This window comes from Eptesicus fuscus, chromosome 12 (genome assembly GCF_027574615.1).
Source record: "Eptesicus fuscus isolate TK198812 chromosome 12, DD_ASM_mEF_20220401, whole genome shotgun sequence".
In the NCBI taxonomy this organism is placed as follows: Eukaryota; Metazoa; Chordata; class Mammalia; order Chiroptera; family Vespertilionidae; genus Eptesicus; species Eptesicus fuscus.
In genome coordinates, this window is record NC_072484.1 from 14538539 (window position 1) to 14544991 (window position 6453).

The 6453-nt window shown below is 53.6% G+C and overlaps 1 pseudogene; it reads left to right on the top strand.

Moving 5' to 3' along the window:
- The first annotated feature begins 551 nt into the window (after nt 1-551).
- Nucleotides 552-6108, top strand: LOC103285874 (non-histone chromosomal protein HMG-14-like; annotated as a pseudogene).
- The last annotated feature ends 345 nt before the right edge of the window (nt 6109-6453 follow it).

Below are 6453 nucleotides of genomic sequence, written 5' to 3' on the forward strand. Positions count from 1 at the left end.
ATTTCAAAACAAAGTGTACTAGACTAGATGGAGTGTTTCTGATCCCTTCTGTGCTCACACAGAGTGGATGGCAATGAGTTATGGAGTGGGCGAAGTCTTCACCTGAAGTCTCTGTTTGGGTGTGTCCTTCACTGCCACCTCACCCTTTTGGGTGCTTCATCTCTTCCTTACTGTTTGTTCCATTTTGGCACCCTCTCTGCCCCCAAAGTTCAGGAAGAATCTTCAGTAAGTAATTCAAACCCTAATGTTGTTAAGCATAATTATAGGGTTTGAGTGTCATTAGGATATCATATGGGTGAGGAGAGCAGGCATTCCTGAATCCGACTCTGAACTACAGTTGTTTCCCCCTCAATGATTCTATTAGAGAAAGAAATAGGACAGCAGCCAAGGAAAGTGAGTTCCTTACTGCTGTCAGTCATGGTTGGGCCACCAACATGCAAATGCACAGAGCTCTGGTATGCTGCATTAGGTAGAGAAGGCAATATGGCCAATCCTCTTTGCAGATGTTTGAGGCATGCAGGCACCCAGCTCACACATGCCCCAGCACTACCATGCCCAAGAGGAAGGTCAGTTCTGCAAAGAGGAGGCAGAGAGGAGCCTAAGAAGAGACCAGTGAGGTTGTCAGCTAAACCTGCTCCTGCAAAAATCTAAAAAAGCCAAAAAAGGCCAGGATAAAACTGCAGACAAAAAAGTACAAACAAAAGGGAAAAGGGGAGGCAAGGGAAAGCAGGCCAAAGAGTCTGACCAAGGAACTAAAGATTTACCTGCAGAAAATGGAGAAACGAAAAACGAGGAGAGTCCAGCATCTGATGAAGCGGGAGAGAAAGAAGTTCCAAGTCTGATGAATGTCATTTACCATGTCTTACCAGTGGTCCCTGTCTCTCTTCTTATGCAAACCAAAAGATTTTGTAAATGCAAGTTTTCAGTAGCATTTAGAAACATTTTTAAGAAGGAGGGAATTTCACCTCATCCTATTTTTTAAGTATAAATGCTTTTTTTTCCTAAGAGGTGAAATCATTTGCTGGTTGGTTGGTACAACCAGAAAATAGTGGGATATTGAATATGGGAGGCTTTGATGGTCTCGGGTGTCAGGTTAACATTTCATACATGAGATAGGTTTAATACAAAACGTACTAAATGGCAATTTGAGGCACTCATGCATTTAATATGTCTTGAACATTTTAAATTACTTCTATTATCATGTGTTTGATAGAATTGTTTCCTAAAGAAAACCACTTCTTGATCTTGGCTCTCCCTGTCAGAATTTTGTGCATCTGTAACATGTTTGGTGTGGTAGTCCAGTTTTCCTAGTAACTTTGTTAGTGTGCTATGAAAGATCAAACGTTTGATTAATGTAGTGTATATGATATTAAATTGTGAATTAGTAGGACTTTGATGAATGGAGTATCAACATTTGAAGACGTTGGTACTGGATATTCTAAAATTTGCCTCCAAATTTTAAGCTGGAAAGTCACTGGAATAATTATTTAGGAAAGAATCACAACTATATGACTTTTTTTTTTTTTCTTTTTAAATTTCTTTATTGATTAAGGTGTCACATATTGTCCTCATCCCCCCATTCCCATCCCCCCCCCTCCCCACGCATGCCCCAACTCCCTGTTGAACTTAACCGTTGGATAGGCTCATATGCATGCATACAAGTCCTTTGGTTGAACTCTCCCCCTCCCCCCACCCTCCCTTATCCTCCCTCTGAGGCCCGATAGTCCTATCGATGCCTCCTTGCTTCTGGTTCTGTTCTTGTTCCTCAGTCTATGTTGTTCATCACTTCCCCTAGATGAGCGAGATCATATGTCACTAGATATATACTTATGAGAACTGAATGTGAGACAAGCAATAATAGTTATGCTGACAGGCAAATGAATCAGTCTGTAGTGAGTTTCTTTCTGGACCAACAGTTCTTTTGAGACCCAATTTCAATGTCCACCAGTTCCTTATGTGTACATGTCAGCACTGACCCCTCAGCTCTGGATGGTGGACAAATGGTGGTAACGGAGGTCCGACTCCCTCTGGTTTGGTCTCAGCCGGACCCAGGGGCACGGCTTCACCCGGACTAAGGGGCACGTGGCCTCACCCGGATCTAGGGACACATGGTCTCACCCGGACCCAGGGACGCTTGGCCTCTCCCAGACCCAGGGGCACGTGGCCTCACCCGGGCCTAGGTGCACGAGGCCTCACCCGGATCCAGGGACACATGGTCTCACCCGGACCCAGGGACGCTTGGCCTCTCCCAGACCCAGGGGCAAGTGGCCTCACCCGGGCCTAGGTGTACGAGGCCTCACCCGGATCCAGGGACACATGGTCTCACCCGGACCCAGGGACACTTGGCCTCTCCCAGACTCAGGGGCACATGGCCTCACCCGGGCCTAGGTGCACGAGTCCTCACCCGGATCCAGGGACACATGGTCTCGCCCGGACCCAGGGGTGCGTGGCCTCTCTCAGACCCAGGGGCACGTGGCCTCACCTGGACCTAGGTGCACGAGGCCTCACCCGGATCCAGGGACACATGGTCTCACCCGGACCCAGGCGCGCTTGGCCTCCCCCAGATCCAGGGGCACGTGGCCTCACCTGGGCCTAGGTGCACGAGGCCTCACCCGGATCCAGGGACACATGGTCTCACCCGGACCCAGGGACACCTGGCCTCTCCCAGACCCAGGGGCACGTGGCCTCACCCAGGCCTAGGCGCACGAGGCCTCACCCAGATCCAGGGACACATGGTCTCACCCGGACCCAGGGACGCTTGGCCTCTCCCAGACCCAGGGGCACGTGGCCTCACCCGGGCCTGGGTGTACGAGGCCTCACCCGGATCCAGGGACACATGGTCTCACCCGGACCCAGGGACGCTTGGCCTCTCCCAGACCCAGGGGCACGTGGCCTCACCCGGGCCTAGGTGCACGAGGCCTCACCCAGATCCAGGGACACATGGTCTCACCCGGACCCAGGGACACCTGGCCTCTCCCAGACCCAGGGGCACGTGGCCTCACCCAGGCCTAGGCGCACAGGGCCTCACCCGGATCCAGGGACACACGGTCTCACCCGGACCCAGGGACGCCTGGCCTCCCCCAGACCCAGGGGCACGTGGCCTCACCCGGGCCTAGGCGCACGAGGCCTCACCCGGATCCAGGGACACATGGTCTCGCCCGGACCTAGGGGTGCGTGGCCTCACCTGGACCTAGGTGCACGAAGCCACCCGGACCCAGGGGCGCGTTACCTCTCTCAGACCCCTGGTCGCGTGGTCTCACCCGGATCCAGGGGCGCACGGCCTCACCCGGACTCGGGACCCAGCCTTACCCGGATCCAGGGGCCCACGGCCTCACCCGGACCCAGGGTTCAGATTCGCCCGGACCCAGGGGCACATGGCCTCACCCGAACCCGGAATCCAGCTTCACCTGGACCCAGGGGCGCGTGGCCTCACCCAAACCCAGGGGCGTGAGGCCTCACCTAGACCCAGAGGCGTGTGACCACATCTGAGCCCAGAGGCTCGCAGGCTCGCCTGGACTCGGGTCTCAGCGGGGTTTCGTCTTCTTGATCCCAATTCCTGTTGGTCAATTCCCTCTCAGCAATTCCTTCGGTCATTTTCTCAGAGCTCCAGGGCGGCTGCCGCAGAACTCGTTGGGCGGCGGGCTCGGCAAGGCTCCGGTGTGCCCGGTGCACGGTGGTGGGCTGGTCCGGTGTCGCTGCGTCGGCCCTTGGGTCTGCAACGGTGGCCGGTTGCCGAGCGTGCGCACCTGGCCGCTTCGGGGCATTGAGATTCTTGAAGGACTCGGAGGTCAGCGAGCACGGAGTCTCCCACCCCATGTCTCCCAGGGGCTCGTCTGTCCGTGCTCGGCAGTGAGTGGAGCCGTCCCCTCAGCCGGAGACCGCCGGGGGAACTGCGCCGAGCACGTTCCAGGCCGCCATTGTGTCGCCTGAGCCATAGTTCTTAAAGTGTGGACTTTGGGTCACCGGCATCAGCATCATCCCGCTTACCCCTCTCTTTTATTCTAGTTGTAGAGCATCTGCTCAGCCAGCCCCCCGGTGGTTCTGGCTGGTGTCTGCTCTGCTCTCCCGTCGTAGTCTCAATATTGTTGTGGTAGGCAACGATCAGGCTGCCGCCCTATGTCTCCATCTTGGTCCTCCTTTGTACAGTTAAGTCTTGATTATTGTTGGTGTCACTGGGAGGAATTGTCCTCCAGGCCAATTGGCCGTGAGGACCCTCTTTGTCTATATAGGAAGAGTTGCTGTGCAGGAGACATGTTTGTGGGCCGGGTCTTGATGCAGCAATGCCTTGGCGCTCACTGAGTCTGCCTCTAGAATGCCTCCCTTATGCGAGTGGTTGAAATCTGGTGTCATCTCACACCAACCACTAGATGCCCTCTTTTCTGGGTCTCCAATGTAGTGTGGGTCAGCCACTACCTGAGGCACTCAGCAGGAAAAAGCTTCTGCTCAGCTTGGCTGGGGCGGAGCTACAGGGTGGAGCCTACAACCTTGGCTTCCTGTCAGCCCCGCCCTATGAGGCTCCTGTGTCTGTGTCCCTCTGTATTCCTTGCAAACACCTCTGAGAGAAACGCGCCCTGGAGTTTCGCCCACTGCCAAACAGTCCAGTCCCTCCCCTAATGAATCTGGACTCCCAGATTCTCGCCTGGAACTGGGTTTCAGTGTAGTTGGAACTGGGTCTCAGCGCAGTCTGGCGCCCCTGTCTCCTTCCCAGCAGGGCCACCCAGTGGCGCAGGCAAAAGTCCGTCCTCTGCGCGCCTTCCAGTGCGTGCCTCTGGAGCCGCTGCTCCTCTGTGCCTCTGCCACCACAGCCCAAATTCATTCCACCCGGGGTGCGCCTGGCTTCCCAGGGTTTCGCCCGGAACTGGGGTTCAGTGCAGTCGGAACTGGGGTTCAGCACGGTCCTGAGCTTATGTCTCCTTCCCGCTAGGGCAGTTCAGTGGCGCAGGCAACAGTCCGTCCTCTGCGCACCTTCCCGTGCGCGCCTCTGGAACTCTGCCTTCCCCCGCTCCTCTGTGCCTGCGCCCCACAGCCCAGATTCATTCCCCCAGCCTGCGCCTGGCTTCCCAGGGTTTCGCCCGGAACTGGCGCTCAGTGCAGTCGGAGCCGGCGCTTAGCGCACTCCGGAGCCTTTATCTCCTTCCTGCCAGTGAACGCCGGCCAGGCCGTCAGCCGCCCCTTCCTCTCCGGCTCCATCCTCCCCGCAGGCGCACGTGCTCGTGTCTCCGCCAGTTTCTCCATACCTCAGTCTTTTACGGCTCCCCCGATTGTCCCGTGGCCTTCTCCTTCCCCCCAGCTGTGGGCATTTCAGTCCGCCAGCTCTCCTGTGGTTCTGGACGATGTCCGTTCTGACCTCTAGTTGTGCCTTTGAAATTGTTGTGCCCGGCTGCAGGTTAGGTGTTTCACCTATGCCGCCATCTTGGTTTCTCCTATATGACTTTTTTTTTTATACTGATGTCAATTGTGTACAAATTACAATGTCTGTATACTTATCCTCAAAACAACCAATAAAATTTCAATTATGAAAGAAAGAAAAGAAACCATTCAAGTGGGGGTGGGGTGGGGGGACAATGGGAGGATAAGGACACATATGTAATACCTTAATCAATAAAGAAAAAAATAAAAAGAAACCACACAATGGGGGATGCAAAGATTAATTAGATGCAGATGCTGTAATAATCATAACAGGCAACATTTCTCAAACACTGTGTTCCAGGTCTGCTGCCAATTGCTTCATATGAACTATCTCATTTAACCCTAATAATAACCCCATGAAGAAGCTATTATTCCTGTGCCTGTTTACCGACAAGGAAACTGAGGTTCAGAGACAAGTGACTTCTTCAAGGCTCCACAGTAAGGTAGAGATTTCTATGTGGTCACAAAACTCCTTTTTTTCCCCCCTCCTCAGAAGCATCTCACCATAGTACATTTTTTCAGTTGCCCTTGCATTTAGGTGTGACCATGTGACTGAGTTCTGCCTAATAAATTGTGTGCAGGAATGGCCACAAAAACATCCTGCATAATTCTCTGTGCTCTCCTTCCCCTATCTGGCAGCCGGGCGGAGGACCCATGGAAGACTCGGAGGCCCTGGGCGATGGTGGAGCCATCGCATGAAAAGAAATTGACTGAATTTCTGAATAACGGTGTGAAAAGTACCTCTTAACCAGAAACATCCACTTTAGATTTTGTGTGAGCAAAATGTTACTGTGCTTAAGATGCTGGATGTGGGGCTTTGTAGTAGCAGGTGGTATTGCACACCCTGCCTCAAACTTGTGGGTTGCAAGCAGTGAGCCAGGATCCACTGACTGCTGCACCACACGACCCACAAACTGGGAAAATACAAAGGAGAGCGTGATCAGTGTCTTTCTTAAATCTCTTTACCCCCAATCTTGGTACTCTTAAGAGATCCCTATCCCTCCCTTTTGGCCTTTGGAAGAATGGTCAGCTGTGGACACAAAC